General features: G+C 33.0%; 1 protein-coding gene and 1 long non-coding RNA gene across 8 annotated transcripts in view; one reads left to right on the plus strand and one right to left on the minus strand.

Moving 5' to 3' along the window:
* NCKAP5 (NCK associated protein 5) overlaps positions 1-21,842 on the minus strand; it is a 1,174,517-nt gene that overhangs the window by 654,240 nt on the left and 498,435 nt on the right. The window lies entirely within an intron of this gene.
* LOC130454085 (uncharacterized) overlaps positions 9,005-21,842 on the plus strand; it is a 44,412-nt gene continuing 31,574 nt past the window's right edge. Inside the window, exons 1-2 of the long non-coding RNA XR_008911760.1 lie at positions 9,005-9,088; positions 14,209-14,303. This is a non-coding gene — a long non-coding RNA (uncharacterized LOC130454085). The remainder of the gene's footprint in view (positions 9,089-14,208; positions 14,304-21,842) is intronic.

Below are 21,842 nucleotides of genomic sequence, written 5' to 3' on the forward strand. Positions count from 1 at the left end.
TAGCAAGAAACTAGAAACAAGGCAGTACCCATTGACCAAGGAATGGCAGAAAAAACTCAGATATATGAATGCAATACAATATAGTTGATGAAGAAATAATATAGGAAACTTGGAGCTATCCCGGTGAATGGATAATGAGTGAAATATGTAGAACAGAAAAAACAATATACATAACAACTGCAGAATATAAAGGAAAAGTATGCAAAACTTAAGGTAAACTAATTACAACTAATTTGGTTCTGGAGAATAGGTAATGAAATATACCTCCCTACTCTCAGTAAGGAGTCAAAAAATTCAAGCAGAAAGTTGTAAATATCATCAGATATCAGTAATTATTATCCCTTGGTTTTTTTTTACTTACTTGTTTATCTTTGTTGTAAGAGAAGATTCATGTTTAAGTAAGAGATGGCAGAAGGTAAGTTGGAATGGTTACAATGTTAGAAAATAAGGAATCAATAAAATATAATTTTCTTAATTTTAATTCTGCAATTTTAGACAATATATCATTATGTTACAGTGGAAAGAATATTGAACTTGGAGACAAAGAATCTGATTTCAAATCATTCTCATTTCACATATGCCCTCCCAACCCCTCAAAGGGGTTGATTGACAAGAACTAGTATGATATAGCAGCTAGAATTCTGCCCTTCCAGGAACAAATACCCAAGCTGAAACAGTCTCAGAACTGATATTAGCTTTGTTACCCTGGGCAAGTCATTTAACTTATCTGGAACTTGATTTACCTATCTATAAAATTGATAGGTTGGATTAGACAACTATAAAGTCACTTTATGCTCTAAGTTTATGATCCTATGATTCATTCTAATTCTAGATTTATGATTCTTTAAAATGTAGATGGAGTTTTCTTCTTTGTTGCTGGTAGTAATGTCACTATTAACTGCTCATGGGTAAACTGAGCTAATATAGTAAAAATAACAATCCTACTTAAGTTAATTTACTTAATCAGTGCTATAAATCAAACTATCAAACTACCAAACAACCAAATCAAAGTACCAAAAAAACTATTTTATTGAACTAGAAAAAATAATAACAACATTTATCTGCAAAAACAACAACTCATGGGAAAAACTGTGAAGGACGGTGCCCTAGCACTAAACAGTAGGATAAAATAATAGTCATCAAAATAATCCATTACTGACTAAAAATAGAATTGTGAATCAATGGAATATATTAGGGTAAAAGACCTCAGCAATCTCATGTTTAATAAAGCCAAAGATCCCAGCTTTGAGGATAAGAACTCGCTATTCAACAAAAACTGCTGGGAAAATTGGAAAACAATATGGTAAAAATTAGGTTCTGATCAATTCTCATACTCTATACCAAGTCATAAGGTCAAAATGGGTATATAATTGATAAATAAAGAGTGATATAAGTAAATCAGGGGAATAAATAATAGTTTACCTGTCATTTATGACCAAATAAGAGATAGAGAACATTACGAGACACTAAATGAACAATTTTGAATATATTAAGTTTAAAAGTTTTTGTACAAACAAAACTAATGCAACTAAGATTAGAAGGGAAACAATAAACTGAGGGAAAAAAATTTTAACAGATGTCTCTGATAAAGGTCTAATTTCTCAGATGTATGAAGAACTAAATCAAATTCATAAGAATGAAAGCCATTCTCCAATTGATGAATGGTCAAAGGATGTGTATATATATATATATATATATATATATATATATATATATATATATATATATACATATAAGCACTTTTCAGATGAAGAAATAAACCTACCAATAGTCATAGAAAAATGTTCAAAATTCCTCCTGATTAGATAAATGCAAATTAAAATAACCCCACACCTCCCACATTGGCCAATATTACAGTAAAGGAAAATGATAAATGTTGGAGGGGATGTGGCAAAATTGGGACACTTATGCATTTTTGGTGGAGTTGTGAACTGATCCAATTCATTCAGGAAGGCAATTTGGAATTATGCCCAAAATGCTATAAAACAATGCATACTCTTTGATCTAATAATACCACCACTAGCACTAAATTCCAAAGAGATTAACAAAAAGGGGAAAGAACCAACTTGTACCTAAATATTTATAACTGCTCTTTTTGTGGTGGCAAAGATTTGGAAATCAAAAAAGATATCCATCAATTGGGGAATGGCTGAACAAATTGTGGTATATGGTGGTGATGAAATACTATTGTGCTCTAAGTAATTATTAACAGGATGATTTCAGAAAGAGTTGAAAAGACCTTCATGAACTGATGCAGAGTGAAATTAGCAGTACCCAGAAAATATCATACACAATAACTGCAATTTTGTGGAATAATCAACTGTGATAGATTTAGCTACTATCAGCAATACAATGACCCAGGAGAATTCTGAATGACTTATGACAAAGAATGCTACCCACCTCCAGAGAAAGAATTGGAGTCAACATGCAGATGAAAGCATGTAATTTTTAACTTTTTTTGAGTTTATGTTTTAGGGTTTTGGTTTTATAAGATCATTTACTTATAAAAATGAACAGTATGGAAATATGTGTTACATGATAATAGATGTATAACTCAGATAGAATTGGCTGTCAGCATCAGAAAGAGAAAGGGAAGGCAGGGAGAGAGATAAATTTGATCATATATTTTAGGAAAACATGTGGAAATTTGTTATTACATGTAACATAAAATTTTTAAGGTACATGAATTGATGAATTATATAGTATTTGTTATATTTGATTTTGGTTCTGGGATACTTTTTCATATATTCCATGCCAAGAGATTAATTTAAATTCCTTATATAGTGAATGGGGTTCTTGTTAGTGTTCTCTAATTTTATCAAATTTAAGGTCAGAAGGAAACATGCCACCTTATTCCTTACTTTTACAAATCAAAAATAAAACCTTTATACAAAGAGCTGGAACAACTCATATACATTCATTGAGGTGATAAAGGGCAGAGCTGGCCCCAGTTCCTTTGGGCCTATTAGTTTATTTGCTATTGGTATGTGTATTTTCCCTCTTTGTACTATGTTGTTGAATCTAGTAATAGGGTGGGATAGGGAAAGGGGAATTGTCAATATTATCCATTTTGTAGTATCAACTCTTTATTTTTGTCTTTATAGTTACAAATATAGTTAGAATGACCTTCCTAAAACATCTCTCCTCAAATTATCCATTCCTCCTTCCTCTGATCTGTGGGGATCAGTGTTCTACCATACAAATTTGTTATATTATCTATAGAAAGAAGTACCTTGGGCATAAAAACCACTAGGGAAGCTAACTGCCAAAATACCTCATACAATACAATTATTTAATATGTTTGATGAATTTTAGAGCCAAAAGGGACCAGGGAGAGAATGTAGCTCAAATTCTATTTTACAGAAAAGGAAACTGAGATTCAGAGTGAGGTAATGCAACTCCACTAGGAATTTTGGCTTTTATTATAATTTGAGGAGTTTTATCTTTCTCTATATTGTCTAGAAAAAACAAAAAGTGTCTTGTATAGAACAAAACTGGTTTTATTCATTTTATTTCCCATGTTTATAAATAAAAATTTTAATTATGGCCAACACATTTAAAGAATTATCATGACTGTTTTCATTTATCATTGTTTCCACAATTCTTCAAGATATTCTTTACTTGAGACAACACACCTGTCCCTAAAAATGATTTATGTAAATCATCTGTTTGTGTTTTTGTAAATCAAGTGCTTGAATACATAGCCTGCAACACATTGTCCCAGATAACACTGACTCACACTACCTTTATTAATCCACTATAACCAAACCCCAGTATGAGCTCATGAAATCATATTGTAACATTTGGCATTTTGTACAGGATAGACATTGTACATTCAGTGATGAACAGAGTTAGCAAGATACGCATGAAGGTCAGTTAGCTTGTAGTTTACCATACTGGTTATTTCTTATATAAAAATGTTTCTTCTATGAAACTAACAGCTATGTGTAAAATTTCTCACCCAGTGTCATTTTTAGGTAAACAATTAATTGGGTTATGTGTGTATTATCAAGTGCACTGATAATATTATGCATGACCCTTTAGTGATGTGAAAAGTTCTTGCAAATAACCACCCTTCAATTTATCCTTTTAAAAAGTTCCAATGTCCACATTCTTTGCTAAATGTGCGAGTATACTGGGATGATTTTGACTCAAATTTTCTGTTTAGGTCAAAATCTTTTAGGAAAATAGAAGAAAACCTAACTACACTTATGTGAGGAAATTATATTTTGTTTTGAATTTTCTCTTTAAGTTGGAAAAGTACATAGGAAGTCAAAAGTCCTGGGTTTTAATTTTGGAACTTCTATATATAATTTCTATTACTTTGAGCAAGGAACTTCTACTTTCTTGGTCTCATTCTTAATTTCTTCATTTATAAAATAAAGAGTTTGGACTGGAGAATTTTGAAACTTCCTGTCCTCCAATCCTATACCAGTTCTAAATATTATGAACTTCTGATTTCTTATGTATTGGTTAAACCAAAATGGCAAAAAGGAAATCTAAATATTAAGCATTCATTTTATATGTCAGGGACTGTTAGGAACACCTTGAGAGGTTGATGAATGAATGGCAAAGGCAAGATTAAAAAAAAATCATCATTCCCATTACCATCATGAACCAAAAGAAGAACAGTAAGGATGTAATCTCTGACTGATGCAAGACCACTGCTGACTGAGGGGTTACAAACCATTCTCTTCTCACACTAAGGCCTACTGGGGAGCCAGACACGCCAGAGGGTACAACAATGCTTAGTGCCAATTGCACCTGTCAACTGTGCAGATGGAAGGACTGGTGGCAACTGTTTCAAAGTAATGCCTAAATTAATTAGCCTTTCCTAAGCACATCATTTAATTACTAGTCCCTTCTGATATTTTAGTCTGTGTGGAGATTTGAAAGAAACTTTAGGTTTTAGATAGATTAGCACGGTTTTCTCTAAACTTTTTTCCAACAAATAAAGCTAGTGTTGCCCTAAAACTTTAAAATACCAAAAATTACACTTTTATTACATGCTTTAGGGGAAGCTATTAACTTCAGTGATGTATAAAAGTCAGTAAGTTTATAGTGCTTTCTAAATTGTTGACCTTTACACAATTTTGCTCAGCAATAACCAATAGTCAGCATGAAACAAAACAGGGTTGACATATACACCCCACTGACTTCAAGACCTGTAGCTTAATAATGTTGTGTTGTGCTGATTAAGAAATAAAAGAAGAGATTAGCATGGAGGCTGTTTTAAGAATTCCATGTGTCAGAACTCCAGGGTAATAGCTTGAAAAGGGACCCCAGAAAATGGAATTCATCTCAATTGCTTGCCCTTTAGCCATCGCTATGGACCTCTTTTCCACATCTTCATCCTTCCTGACCTTTCTGCTGCTTCCGGCACAGTAGCTAATCTATTTCACTTTTGTTCCCTGTCCATTTCAGGATTGCAAGATCTCATCCTATTCTGGTTTTTATTCCATTTTTGAAAGCTTGTTATTCTCTTTCTTGCCAGATGTCATGAGTATGCTTCAGAGTATATGCAGTCCTATAGATTTCAGGGCCAAAAGCATGGTGGCATGGTGGGGAACCATAAGAGGAGTGGATAGGGCTAATTACGAGGGTGGATCACCATCTGCTTTAGCTCCATAAGGGTAATCAGAATTGGCTGAGTCAAAGTCATGGTAAAGTGAGTGAACTCAAAGTCTAGCCAAAATATGCAACTGGAGCCTCTAACCAACAGTGCAAGTGAGCTATTGAGAATATAAGTGAAAGGATGTTCCAAGAAATTCCCCAAAGAGGAGCTACAAGAACTAAATTCTACCTATATTTTGTTTGTCATCACTGGAAACAACTTGGACATTACTATGGAGATAGTATATAGCATAGTAGGTAAAATGCTGAAATTTCAGTCAGTAAGGACTAGGTTCAAATTCTATCTCTGACACTTATTTACAGGATAGCCATAGGCATGCATTAAGCTTCTCTGAGCCTCATTTATTCATCTGTAAAATGGGGGTAATAAGATTTTTTTGTGAGAATCATAGAAGACAAAGTGTTTTGCAAGCTTTAGGACAGACATGGCGATGTAAAGTATTATAATCCACATAATAGATGTGAATCATTGATTATTGTCTGAATAGATGAATCAAAAAGCACATCCTATGGCTTCCTTGACCTTCTCTGTCCTCTAAAATTGACAAGTTTCACTAGCTTAGTTTCAATTAAAGTTTCAATTCAATTAAAAAATTAACTTTATTTGGATAAACGCAGTAATTTTTTCTATATGTGTATAGTGCACAGAATGTTTCTTTTTATGTGCTCAAATTCAAAACAGTAAAAAAAAAGAATGAGGATTTCATTTTTATTCTTGCCTATTTGAGTCATTGCAATATACTAAAAACATTTTTCTTCAAAATCCCTCCAAATGCATTCTCTGGGAGAAAAATAAACTCCTATCTGTAATGTAGTTAAATGGGTTTTAGTGACTAAACCAGAATTTTCTTTCTTGGTTTTAAAATCGATTCAAAATGTTCCTTCCAAATTCTTTCCCTCAATTTGTTTTCCTCTATTTATTGAAGAGCCTCTTAAAAGATGAGAATAGACACAATGTTATTCAACAATGCAGAGCTCATTGTCTAGTATTTGTCTAACATTTCTTTTTCCCATCTGTCTTTCTTATTTTTAGATGAAAATCCCACTAGGGAAATATGGCCTTCAAAGGGAATTTATGGAATGTCATAGAATTTTCTTAATAAAGATGTCTTCCATCTTTCATTGTTAATTCATCATCAAGGGTATATACTACATATAAATCGTATAAAAAGAGAGATTTCTTCATAAAGAGTAAATTAATGTTTTGGTCAAATCTCTAGCTATCTCACAAGGAGCACCACACACCTGTGGCAGCAGTCCTTATATGGCAACTAATTAGAGTCCTCAGCTTTCCATGGTCAGTGGCCCAGAAATTTAATTCTGGCTGTATTTTGATGATGAAGGCCCCAAGATACTAGCTGTGAGCAGTATCAAGCCATCTGTCCAGAGGAAAAACAGATGACTTCTGATTTTTATTAAAAAGAATTAGTGACATCTAGTGAATGGGTACTTGGCAAAATGAAAATCTATCAAAGATAATTTATTAATTCAATTTTTAATAAAACATATTCGGTATAAGTTACTATTAAAGTAGATCAAAAATAAAAAAATACTCTTAAAATTCTCTTTGGTATAGACTAATTCACAAATCTAGAGATAAATTCTATGGTCAATTTTTTAAATTTCAAAATCTTTTGTCAGGAGTCAGAAAGAGTCAACTAACACATTACTTCATAGTTCCAAAGGTCTAAACTAATATTATCAAATTTAGTCCTTGTCACTCTGCCAGATATATGGGGCAATTCTATAGAGGTTAAATGATTAGTGTGAGGTTAACTAGGTAGTAAGTGCCAAAGTCAAAATCTGAAGCTCAGCCTATTCTCATGAAATAATACTGTCCCTTGAGTTAAATGATTACTAACTACAAATTATCTTCAATATCATGGGAATTGACTTTGTAAATGTTGCTTCGTTCATTTGAAAAATATTTTAAAAGCTCATATGTACAACTACACTGGACTATAGTACTGAGTGGTATACAAACGATAAAGATTTATTCACTCTTAAGAACAACTCATAAAATTAGAAGACTAATTAATGCAAATGGCATAACTAATAATGAAAAATCTACATGTCCTTGGTACCATATTTTGGCATTCATGTAATCTTCAAAATGTAGTTAAATTTAATTTAATGTGTTATTTTTGCAAGTAAAGATCTCATTAATGACCCACAATAATTAGTAATTGTACTTCCTCTCCCTCACCCTCTCCTATTTGTGGTAACAATTTAAACTTACTTAGACATATTCACTTTTACCCAGTACCTTTATGACCAAGACATTTACCATAAAACTGGTGGGTAAAAGTAATACAATCAAACTAACTCACTTGCATAGAAACAACCTGTAATCTTAGACTCCTTACCAAAATGTTTTGACCACCACACATTTACCCAAGATGTGTTGAATGCCTAAAATGTAAAAGGAAATCTCAAATTTCCTCCAAGGCTCAATTCAGGTGCCACCCTCTTTCTGTCTTAAAATTGTCTTCTTTATGTGCATCTCTGGAAATTTTATATCCCTGCCTCATAGACTATCTCAACTTAAATTCAGGGAATATTTTTCCATTTGAATTTTTATTCTTAGATTTAATACAATGCCTGGCATTTAGTAGTTGCTTAATTAAATGCTTATTGATTTTAACTGAATTGGGGCAAAAAAATGGGGCATTACTTATGACTAGAAAATAGACTTCAAATTCAGAATGAGTTCAAGTCCTGTTTCTGATTCAAATTGACTATGTGACCCTTAGCAAATCACATAATTTTTCAGGGCTCAAGGCAAATCTCTAAACCAACAAATAATAGATAATGGGCCTTCCAACAATGGTAGTTTCCCCAATTAGTTCTCAATATCCATGAAATTATAGATCCAGTCTCTGTCCATATCTAGAGGAAGAAGACTCTAAGATAATGATTAAAATTACATGTATAAGTCATTAATATACTAGGTCTTGATTCTGTAGAATCCATTTAAAAACAACAACTTCTTTTTACCTCAGAAAAATGATGGATAATGTTTTCTCTCTTTTCTGCTCCTTTCAAAATTCCCCATTTTGTTCAATGTTTCACCCATCTGTACTTGTATTTTTATCCTTCTTTGTGACTGAAATACTTTTATATTCTACAGAATTTTTTAGCTTGACATTGTGGCATTCTTCCTAATTAATCATCATTTAATTATTTAATATTAGATAAAAGAATATACATACATATACAAATTATAAGTATGTTCCTTTCTAAAAAGTATTTTTATAATTCTACATTTTGCCTATTCAAAACATTTAACTATCATTTATTTTCTATCCCAATTTTTTTTCATTTTCAATAGATATTGCCTGTTCTATTTATGTCTTATATATCATAGGGTCATAGATTAAGAGTTGAAAGGACATCAGGAATCATTTCATTCGATCCCCTCGCTTTATAGATAAGGAAATGAATCCAAGAAAGGGTAAGTAGTTTACTCAAGTAGTAATTAGCAAAAGTGAAATTTGAACTTGGGGCTTCTGACTCCAAATCCAGCGCATTTTCCACACTAACTCATACTTACCACATTCCTCTTTCTCATTGTTAGTATATGTGCCTCACACAAAGGACATTCATACTAATTCTAGTTTCCTCTTTCCTTCCTAGGAATGTTCACTTTGTTGACTTCGGTATGTTGTATCCTTAGATGTATAACTAGAAATCTTCTTTATTTTTATATTATGTATCTTTTTTCTTCTATATTCCCACCTGTATTATCAGATAAATGCCTAAAAATATAGCTTTCACATATTACAGAAGCTTCTATAAGATCCATATGTAGATAGACAGGGGGAAATTAAACTTCTCTGTTCTTTTTAAAATAGTCTAACCTTTTTCAAAGACAGATGAGGTTTAATTAGCATTAAAGTATGAATGTTGGCTGAAAAGCAACAAAACAGGTCAATGATGGGACCTCAGAGGGAGAAGTGAAAGTACCTGATAAGAAAACAAAGATCCTAATGTCAAGCAGATGATCGATGAATTAAAACTAGACTATGAAATAGATTAATGTACATTATACTCGAAGAGATCCTAAGAAGAGGACAAAAATTGCAAAGAAACAAAAAGCATCAAAACATGACATGATCTAGGGTATCCTCAAGGTGGAAACAAAAGGGAATTTACAGAAGATAGAAAAAAGCAACTTGGATTGGAATAACAACAGATGTTTTCTTAGGATAATAATAGCTCAATAGCTAGGCAGAAAAAATGAATTCTGTCAAAAGAGAGGTTATTGTAACTTTCTATTTATATGTAAGTACATCTAAGCATTCTTGAAAGTTATCATGTGCTTTTGGGATACGGTGAGGAGAAACAAAAATAAAGAAATAAAGGCATCCTTTGTGTAATGGAAAGTGGGAAGGAAGATGAGTCCAGTGGATTAAACAGAGAAATTACAAAAAGACTGTCTAATGATAGTAGTCTACCTGCCTAAGAAAGAGTGGTAGCTAGAGATGGAACAATAGGCGAAATAGGTTTGGCTCAAAATGGTGCTTCAGAAAACATATATATTATTATGGAGGAAGATGCTCAGAGACATTCTTGAGTATCTTTCTACATAGATGTGGTAGTTAAGGCTGTCATGTAGGCAGAGAATTGCTTCCAAGAATTTAATATGATTTCTTTGATCTTATCTTTAAACACTCACTTTGACAACTGGATGCTTCCGGTTCCAGCTATTCCTCCAATATTCTAAGAGAAAGAGTAGAGTGGCCCATATGGCATAGGAGAGAAACAGTGTTATATAGTAGATAAAGCAGAGAACTTGGAGTCAGCACTTTAGGATGGAATATCACTTTAGATACTTACTAGATTTGTGACCTTGGAAAAGTCACTTAACATAAATTGCTTCATCTCTAAGAATCATAGTAGATATGTTATAGGATGTATGAGGATTAAATGAAGTTTATTTAAAATACTTTGAAAGCCTTAAAGAGTAATAGAAACATGAGCTATAATTTGATTGAAAGTAGGGCAGTCAGCAAGGCTGAGGAAGAGATTAAAAAATTACAAAGTGTTGAAAATACTGTTCATATTTTTCCTCATTCCCCATCTCCTTTTGGATTTGATCTCTTCTTTAAACTAGATAGCCTACTTACCACTTTATTCCTGTTTTTATCTACTCAGTTTCCTCTTCTCATTCTATCAACTCTATCTCAATGGCAGTAATCTAGGGTTCCCATTACTGCTGACATAAAACTCCTTGCCAAGTATTTCATTTTAAAAGACTAAGTTACAGAAAATATGACCATGAGGCTACTGTCATCCATTATTGTAGCTTTTTACTCCCTATATTCCATGTACAGAGGGTGAAAACCATGAATATGGAATCAGAGAAAAACCCATTTTCTACAGAGAAGTCATGTCTATAGATTATTGCAGTCCCCATAGAGTTAGAATCAAAGACCATGTATTAGAAAAGGAAGTGTGCCATGAAACTTATACCAGACTATCCCAGAAATCATGGAATTTTGGAATGAGAGAGACTATAGAAACCATCTCCTATCAATTTATAGAAGAGAAAAATAAATTCCAAAAAGGATAATGATTTTTTCAAGGTCATACAGCTACTTAGTGGCAAAACTGAGATTATAACTGAATTCTCCTAACTCATGATACAGTAGTCTGTTAATTTGACAAATTCAATAATTACTAATGGATTAAATACTCTAGTAAGGCCTAGAGCACAAATAGGCTATAAACATAAATAATACATAATCTTTGTCATCAAAATACTAGAACTCTCATAAGGGAGGTAAATTATATAGACAAAATAAAACAAAATGTGCTATGAGCATTCTAAGGAAGGGATCATGGAATAAGTGATGTGAATTGATCTTTAAAGAATGGAGAGGAGAATATCTAGGAGACATTAGTGTCATGGAGACCTAGAGAGATGAGAGTTTCAATAAGAAGAGGGTGACCAACAAACCAGAGACTGCAGAGAGGTCAAGAAGAATGAAGAGTCAGAAAAGGCCATTAGATTTAGAAATTTAGAGATTGATAATAATGTTGGAGAAACCAGTTTTGATCAAATAATGACATAAGAAACCACACCATAGAGAATTAAGAAGATCAAGTATGAGGAAAGAAAATGGAAATACAGATCGTGGGTGGTCTTTCCAAAGAGTTGAATAGGAAAAGGAAAGAGTAATATACAAGATAACAGAAATGGACAGATCAAGGCAGAGGTTTTTGGTGATGGATGAGACATGGGTTTGTTTGTAGGCATTTTGGAAGTAGTCAGTAGACAAGGAAAATTTAGCCAACACTGAATGTACACAGCAGCATGCTGGAAGGTTCAACTAGGACAATTCTAACCTGCTCTTCCTTTCAGAGGATTTTTATTTGTGAGGTTTTACTCTTTAAAGCTGTGTCCAGTTAGAGAGAGCTCTGCTTGGCCTATTTTCTTTTTGTATGGAACAATGTAGTCAGGATGAACATGCATGGATGGTTTGAGACATGATAGCTTTTGTTTAGATTGCCTTTCCTCTAAGATCCATCTCTCTTCCAAACTTTTCTGTTACTGTTACAAGCATCACCATCATTCTGGTCACTCATATTCACAACTTCAATGTCACCTTTACCTACTCCTCATCTCTCTTACCCCTGATAAACAATCAGTTGACACAAATTATTTCTACCTCTACCTGTCTCCCATTTATTTCCTTGTCTTTGCTCACTCTACTCATGTAGAAAGAGAGAATGAGAGAGAGAGAGAGAGAGAGAGAGAGAGAGAGAGAGAGAGAGAGAGAGAGATTGATTTTGTTTATGAGAGTGCTATTACTTCTAGTTCTTAACATTCTATAAAGTTATGACATGTTAGATCCTGGCTTCATTTGTTTGAACCAATGAAAACCCAATGAACTCTAACCCTGTCATTTCCAATACAGTAAAATAAGCAAGGTAAAAAAGTCCTGTTTCCCCTAAAGTAGGTATATAAGTTAGCTGAGTGTGAACTCACCATTCCTGGGCATTTCTGCCTAGATTGACAAGCTGCATGGGAACAATGTAAGTCCAATTTTACCCTCACTGCAGGAAAAACAAACGAACATTTGCTATGTGCCAAAGGAAGCAAGACAAATATCTTAACACCATTATACCTGAAGTCATTATAATGTTGGAATTTAGAAGTGTGGAGCAATATGGAAATCATAGTATCCAATATCCCTCATTTTTAAAATGTGGAATTTAGACCTAAAGAACTGTGACTCGACAAAAAAAAAAAAGAATGCATACTGAGTTTTGGAAGGAGTTTATTAAAAGTGACTGCTATTAATTTGACTTCTCATGGACACCAAAGAAAGAAATAAGCATGAAGAAAGGATGGGGAAAGCATAGTCTCAGGGCTGGTGATTATAATGAGCTCCAATTTCACGTCTCAAAAAAGAAACAGCTTTTTTTTAAGACTTCCACAGCACATACTACTCACATAGTAAATAAATCTCAAGATAAATAGAATCTATACTTATTTGAGGGATTTATTCATTTAGGTTTTGATTCCAACCTTTTTCACAAAGACAGGGAGAAAGAAATTCTCCAGAGCCTTTTGTGCCCCATCCCAAGATTGTCTCCCCGGTAACTAGATAGGAAAGAAAAAGAATGGATTTCTAGTGGATGATGGCAATATTGAGATTTGTAGCAAAGCCATTCTTGATCACAGTTCACAAAAGCATCATGTGCTTTCTTTCATCTCTGGCTTTTTCTAAGTTCTCATTTTCTAAATAAAAAAGAAAAGAAAAAAAAAAGATTTATCTGGTATCTCTATACAAGAAGGTCTGATCATTTAAAACCTGAAAAAAAATGTGATTGTTATAAATGGGAATTCTATTAAAGAATGAGAATCTATCTACTTTGAAGAACTGCTCAATCAAGAAGAGACCTACCTAGAAGAGTCCAGGGGCAGAAACAAATTCAAAATGTCAATGAGAGAATAATAAGCAGTGTCCTTGCTAGCCCAAGAGAAAAGAAGCCTAGTAAAAATAGGTTCTCACAAATAAAATGGAGAGGTCCCTTGAAAATGTCTTCAGGACAATACAATAAGCCTGTTTTATGTGAAAACTTGCTTAGTTACAAAAACAGAAGCAACTTCACAAAAGGGAAAGGAAAGAAAGGAAGGAAAATTCCCAAGCAGAATAAATAAAAGATTGATAAGAAAGTTGCAAGTGAATAGCAATGCTGATTAAACAGGACCAAGAAAAACAAGATAGCTGTTATATGTAGAACACAAGCTGCTAAGCAGATTCATACTGCATTGTCCATTGTTAGAAAACTTGAATAAAATTGAACTGACATTGTCCTATTTGGCACTGATTGCTAGAGATCCTCAATCTATTTTTAATATTAATATGGCTTATATAAGAAGAAAGAAAATCTCCTGGTAAAAATACACCTCAAAAGCAGAGAATCGTTCTCAATAATCGAGTTTTTGCAGGAAAAAAAATGAAATTCTTCTTTAAAGTAATTTCAATATAGCCTATTAAGATAAATATTTCCCTATAGAGTCTCAATTCATTCAATCCCTCATAATAATATTTCTATCAGGTGAGTCCAACATCAGCAACAAATAATGTACTTTGATAAAAATGCTACTCTGAAAGCTCATCAATGAAGAAAAGGATTCATTATACTTTGTTATGGTAAGATGGAATCATGGTATGATGGGGATAGAAAGGGGGGAAGCTTTCATTTATCTAACATTTTATAAATATTAAATCAATTTAATTCAAGCATTTATTATTCAACTACCAAGCCCAAGGCACTGTGTTAGGTTATGAAGATAAAAGTCACAGAGAAAGGCAAGACTTGGATGGGTTATAACCTATATTTTTGAATGGAATATTCATTTGAGTGAGATACCAGATACAATGGAGGAATGGCTTCAAAACAGAGATTAATAAAGTCAGCTGGGGGTGGTGGTGATGATATAAACAAATATATCAGGATTAGTAGCCCCCTTGTTCTAGCTCAGAAGCCCCTGATTACATACAAAAAGTAGTATACAAGGCAGAATCCAATGGAATTATGGAACTGAAGTAGAGAGTCAAAGAGCTATGGAAAGAAAAAAATAGTCTAAAGAATGAAGAGATACCCAAAGGAAAAGGGGATACTAAAATGGGGGAAGAATTGACTTGAGCCTTGTAAAATGAGAAGGAATTAAAGAAACATAAAGAAACAAAAATTAGGAGGTAGCAGATTTAAAGTGTAGCTGAAGACCTGCATTTAACATTTAATGAGTACAAGGCACAACCCTACTAAGTTCTCTGAGAAATTCTATTTAACAAATAAGTAATTACTATTTCAGCAAATTTATTTTGTCAGTGATTTAAAAAAAACAACTCATGTTCATTTCTTATTGATAATACATGCTTTCCCAAGTTCTTATCCATTAAGCAATTTATCAAATTCTTACAGTTATACTTGAAATATTTATTAAGTTCTATGTTTGAAATACAGTGGTAGGTACTAGAGGAGATATGAAGAAAAAATAAGACAATAAATTTGACCCTCATGAAGCACATTATATAATATACATAAACATAAAAATATCACAATCCTAACTAAATTATCAGTGTCTAGGAAAGGAGCAACCAAGTTTTCATGGGAGTACCGAGAAAGGGGAAATCTAGCTGAGACAAATAATAATAAAACTATAGATGAAGCTTAGAAAAATACATTCCAGGCCCAAGATAAAGGATGGACAAGGAAAGCATGATAATGAAAGACAAGTTTGCAGTGTAGTAAGTAGTTCAGATTAGTCAGAATATTAGAAAATATGTGAAAAGATAAGAATAGGCATGTTAATAAGTATATTATAAGGAACAAAGTGTCTTTGGGGAGCTAGCAAGGGCCAGTGGGAAAAGCATTAATTCTGACATCTACTACCTTCATGACTTTGAGAAAGTCACCTGACTTTTATGGATCTCAGTTTCACAATTATAAAATGAGTGAATTGAACTAGATGATCTAAAAGGTGCCTTCAAACTCTCATTCTATGATTCCATGACCCTTAATATTTTCTATACTCACTACAACTCATAGTTCCCTTTCTCAGCAAACAATGAGCAAAGTGTTAATTATTTCCTCTTTACCAAGAGGCTCACTGGGCTCTCTTCCATTCAGGAAACTGAGTAGATATTTTTTGAATAACCCTTGAAATAATGTGTAAATTACATTGGTTGTGCAAAAGACTATACTGAATGAGCACAAGGGCATCGTCTTTTTTATCTTATTAAACTCCCAGTTGTATTGGGATTACTTTGTATTTCAATCAAAAGAATGTGATCAATAAACTGACATGTTTGAATTCCAAATGTAACTATTGAATCACAGACCTTTTAACCTAGGCATACAATTTGTTGTGTGAAGTAGTCTATACTCTCTAAATTACTCTCAGAGCCCTCTTTCTTCATGCATCTTTTTGCTGAAGCTTCCTTAATAAAAACATATAGATCATTTGGACAATTTACCCAGAAGTCATTTGTATATATCCCTGGTCTTTCATCTTATCAATGCAATAGAGAACAAGAACAGAAATATCATTTTAGAACAAAGACTTTCACAGTAACCAATCCTTCAGTTCCCATAGAAAATATCTCAAGCAACCCTGATAAAAACTACTGTACTAACTTCAAAATTCAACAATTATCCAGATAGGATTCTTTTTAAAATTTTTATTGATGTTTTTCTTCTTCTCACATCATAATATCCCATCTAGCACCCCCTTTCTCCCTTCCAGAGAGCCATCCCATTTAAAAAAGAGAGAGAGAAAATGAGTCAACAACCTGACTAATACATAAAGTTCAAAAATATGTGCAATGTGTAGACCTACCAGTGCCATAAAAGGGTAGGTTGGGGTGGTCTTCTCTTATCACTTCATTTTGAGATCCCATTGATCTTAGTAATTCTGTGACATTTATTTTTGGGATTTTGTGGTAGAGCTATTCTTTTCACTTACATTGTTTTTGTTTCTGTATATGTTATTTTCTTGACTCTGCTTATTTCATTTTGCATTACTTTATATAGAATTTTCTTTGCTTCTTTGTATTCATAACACATATTTCTTATAGCACAATACTATTCTTTTATATTTTTGCATTTTGATTTGTTTAAAGAGTTCTCATTTAATAGTTAACTACGTTGTTTCAGTTTTTAGCTATCACAAAAATTACTGCTCTAAGCATTTTGGAGTGCATGAAAACTTTTTTTCTTATTGATAGCTTCCTTGGGATATAACCCCAATAATTCAATTTCTAATTCAAAGGATATTGATATTTTAGTCACTTTATTTCCATAATTCCAAATTGCTTGTCAAAATAGCTATACCTTTTCACAGTTCCACCAATAATGTACCCACATAACATTCGGTAGAACTTGACACATTTTATTATGCCTAACTTAACCCTAGTCCTCTTCTTTCCCTTTCTACCCATGAGTAGATGGCAAGAAAAACAAGGGACAGAAGTCAGAGAATAGGAGAAATTGTGTTAATGAAGAAAGAGAAATTATCTTGCTTGAGCTCTATTCATTTTTAATTCTCCTATTTCTTTTCCAAGAGCTGTTCAATTACCGAAAATTTCCGTTAAATCAGTGCCAGTGAATAATTTTTTCAGTCTTCTGCTCAGCTTCTTTCTACTCTGTCCTATTAGCCCCCTGAGTCAGACATTGAGTCAGACACTTACTATCGTTACATTCCATTATGGGTAAAATCAGAGAATAGAAATTCTGTTGCAAAACCCCAATACAACTAACAACTTTTCATTTCTTAAGAAATTCATCTTTACTAAGAAATAGCCAAATATTTTAACTCCCCTCTAAAATATCCACAATTCATAGAAAAACTTGACAATTATAAAAGTTCCAAAAAACAGGCAGCAGCTGGGTAGCTCAGTGGATTGTGAGTCAGGACTAGAGATGGGAGGTCCTAGGTTCAAATGTGGCCTCAGACACTTCCCAGCTGTGTGACCCTGGGTAAGTCACTTAACCCCCATTGCCTAGCCCTTACCACTCTTTTGCCTTGGAACCAATACACAGTATTGATTCCAAGATGGAAAGTAAGGTTTTAAAAAAACAGTTGTTAAAGGAATGGTAAAATATTGATGACTTTTAGTGGTCATTGTCATCTGCCAATGTCTCCTTTTGTACACTGTTTCTTTTGCCCTATACTCACTTTGGTGAATATTTGAAAATGCATTGTACACTACAAACTTACTTTACATGAGCATGTGCTTAGAAAACTAATAAGCAAGACAGCATACCTATACATTACACTAAAATAAAATATATCAACTTAAAAGGGATTTGGAGGTAACAGTTAATTCTTTTTGCCACTCTACCTAAATCTAAAATCCTTTTAAAAGTTTTCTTTCAGTAGATATACTATGTACCATATTTTAATTGCTGGATTTTGTGTAGTGCATGCTCTTTTGTTAAAAAAAAAAATTGTACATATAAGAAATACCTACAAATCTACCCAAACAGCACCCTGCAGGTCTGATTGCTTTTGTATCCACTCAGTAAAATAGCCTAAGGTAGTTGCAAAATAAGAGGAACACATTCAAATTATTTTATCTTTAAAAACATTATTGCTCAGTTGAAATGAATGAATTGGGCTTTTAGGAGCATTATGGTAAAACCCAATAAAATGATCCAGTATAAAGCAGAAAGGGAAATGAACAGCAATAAAACCATTTTGCCACATTAGACAGTATATGTTGCTAAGTTAACCTTCAAATCCATGTTCATATAGTCTCAAACATTAAAAATAATTGCAAGCTAATGGCATGTAGTAATTGTTTATCCCACCACTATGCATAAAAATAGGCAAGCCAAAGTCACTGTCTTTTAGATGACAACAAGCTTTCACAAATTAGATGGGTAACTAGCAATATCAAACTTGGATTCACTGAAATTTGTGAAAAGGGAGTGAATAGGGAGGGAAATTGCTTCAAATAGCTTATTATCTATGACTGGCCCAAAACAAAGAAACTGAGAGATGAAGGCAACAAAGTCTATTATTTAGAGTTAATCAGAGAGTATCTGAATTACAAACTGGGTTATTGTTAGCTGAAAATGCACTGTCAACTCTACTAATTAGGAAATCAAGGAGTCCTTTATGCGAAACCTTTGTGTTTGTGCCTAACCAATTAAAATAATGAAACAAACTAGTACATCAGTAACAATTTTATCACAGACATATGCCTAGATAACAGAGCTAGACTGAAAGGTAACTAATTTTTCCTTTCAACATGAAAGGTTCTCATAACATGAAATACACCAAACATAGTCTCCTGCCCAGTGTATTGGTAACAGCATTCTGTGTTCATCAGATATATAATTGCTGGCAAAACAAAAAAACCTCTTTCCTCTTTAGCCACAGTAACAACAAATCTAGTGAGCTCTACATAAGCAGAGCTACTGTTGTCATTGTTGCCTCTGTGTCGACTTTAATCATACAAGTAAGATTCATAAAATCATAGGATTATAGATAGAAAACTGGAAGGGAGCTCAGAGGCCATATATTCCAGTACTCCCATATTACAACTAAAGAAACTAAGGTTCAGAAGAATTAAATGATTTGACTAAAATCACAGCTATACTAAATACTTTTTAAACAAATATTGTATTTTTCCCAATTACATGTAAACACTTTTAATGTTTATTTTTCAAAATTTTGAATTCTAAATTCTCTCCCTCCCATCCCTGGTACTTGAGAAGGAAAGAAATTTGGTTTAGATAACACATATTTAATCATGCAAAACATACTCCCTATTAGTCATGTTGTAAAAGAAAATACAGATAAATAAAATAAATAAAAGCAAGTAAAAAAAAGGTATGCTTTGATCAGCATTCATACTCTATCAGGTCTTTCACTGGAGGATAGCATTTTTCATCATAAGTCTTTTGGAACTGTCTGGGATCAAGGTAATAGCTAAGTCATTCACAGTTCATTATACATTACAGTTACTTTATACAATGTTCTACTGGTTTTGTTTACTTTATTTTTCATTGGTTCATATAAATTTTATAAATCAGATTTGTTTGAAAGTATCCTGTTGATCATTGCTTATAGCACAGTAGTATTCCATCACAATTACATGCTACAGCTTAACCAGCCATTTCCCAATTGATTGGCATCCCCTCAATTTCCAATTCTTTGTACCACAAAAAAGATCTAGTATAAGTATTTTTGTATATTTTGGTCCTTTTCCTTTTATTATCCCCTCTGTCTCTTTGGGACATAGTCCTAGTATTGGTATTTTTGGGGTTAGAGATTATGACCTTTGGTTATAGTTTCAAATTGTTTTCTAAAATGGCTAGATCAGTTCACAACTCTACTAACAGTGTTTCAATGTCCTAATTTTCCCACATCCCTTACAATATTTGTCATTTTCCTTTTTTTTTCACATTTCACATTTCACTTTTCTTTCACATTAGCCAGTTAGTTGTTTGTCACAATGTCTTTAATTTGCATTTCTGTAATCAATTTTTTGGACACGATAATATTTCATGACTTAAATGATATTTTATTTTGAAAGTATGGTTACTCCCTCCACCCACAGAAATACCAATATTTGATACTTAGTTCCTGTTCTCCAATTATTTTATGGACAACTTGATGATCAATATCTACATACATAGATAAGCTGTTCCTCTTCTAATAAACCTACAATGCTCATCAAGCCCATACTCAAGTTTTGTTTTTTTACAATCCAGAAGTTGGCAAAATTTTCATAGTTTTAAAGAACCCAAGACCCCCTCTATTAAAATACTAGAGTAGGGTCCACATTTACAAAATGCCTTACATACATTTAATCAAAATAACCCTATTGCTAACATTATTATCTTTATTCTAAAAATGAGAAAATTGTAGTTTAGTAAAGTTAGTTGTCCAAGGTCACAGAACTAAGAAGTGGGTAAGCTGAGACTTCAGAACTGGCAGTTCTGATTCCACATTCCACATTCTTTCACCTAGGCCATCCAGACTTTCAATAAAAGTACAAAATGTTATTAAATCTTTCAAAATGTGGTACATAAAAGAAAATGAACTAAGATTATGTGTTGGTACAAATTTTTAAAGGCTAATTGCAAAACATTCTTTACCTATTCATTAGGAGAAAAAATCTCTACTAATATGATTCTTAGCATGGGGTCTGAGAGCTGGTTTTTCAAATATTTTGATCATTCTATGTCAATATAATAAATTTCCTCTGTAGTCCTTTGGATTCTACATTATACCTTTAAAAGTATGAAAAGATTCCCATAAGCTTTGCTGGAAAGCCAGAGAAAGGTCTATGGGACAAAGAAGGCTTCAATTGCTTTGTCATTCTAGTTCTAGTTACTATGTTTCCTGGAAAACAATACATTTCATTTTTTTAAAGAAGAAAGACATGTTTCACTACTTAGAAATGGCCTTGCATTCAGTTAGTATGAATTTTGGAGGTTTTATTTTATTATCCAACTCGAAGTTTCTTCTTAACTATGTCTCAGTTGCCTTCCCACACTAACGTTTCTCCTGTTATTTTCATTGTGAGAAGAACTCAGACAGAGAATTCTTCATTCTCTGAGTTTTACCACCATGGCCCAGAACCAGTAACAACATGCCACACTTGTCCCTACTTTTTATCTTCCTTTTATGTGTTGTTCTTCTTCCATTAGAGTCTAATATTCTTGCAGCAAAAATATTCTTATTGCCTGTATTTGCATCCCTAGTGCTTAAAACAGTGTCTGACAAATAGTGTTTAATAAATTACTTTTATTGAGTTACTAAACATCCTGATTTAGGGCTATAAAGAGACTTCAAAGTCATCTAGTTCAACTATTTAATTGCCTAGATCAGTTTACCCTTAGACCCAGAGAACTGAAATGGCTTAAATAAGATTACAAAAGGACCAAGAAGTAGAACCAAGATTCAAACCTGGTACTCTCGCCATGACAATGTTCTATCATACTGATCAGAAGGCATCACTTAATGCCTCTTTTCTGCTTTACACCATCAATATAGATTCATAGGAATTAATGTATTCCTTGAGGCAGATAGGTATATGACTTTGGTAATCTAGAGGCAGCAAATCAACCAAAACTAATCTTACATAAGCTAACATTTCAATGTAATTGGTATATACTGGAGTCTTGACATTTCATCTCTTCATGTAATCACATTCTTTTAAGGGTGAAAG

Source organism: Monodelphis domestica, chromosome 4 (assembly GCF_027887165.1).
Source record: "Monodelphis domestica isolate mMonDom1 chromosome 4, mMonDom1.pri, whole genome shotgun sequence".
Lineage (NCBI taxonomy): Eukaryota > Metazoa > Chordata > Mammalia > Didelphimorphia > Didelphidae > Monodelphis > Monodelphis domestica.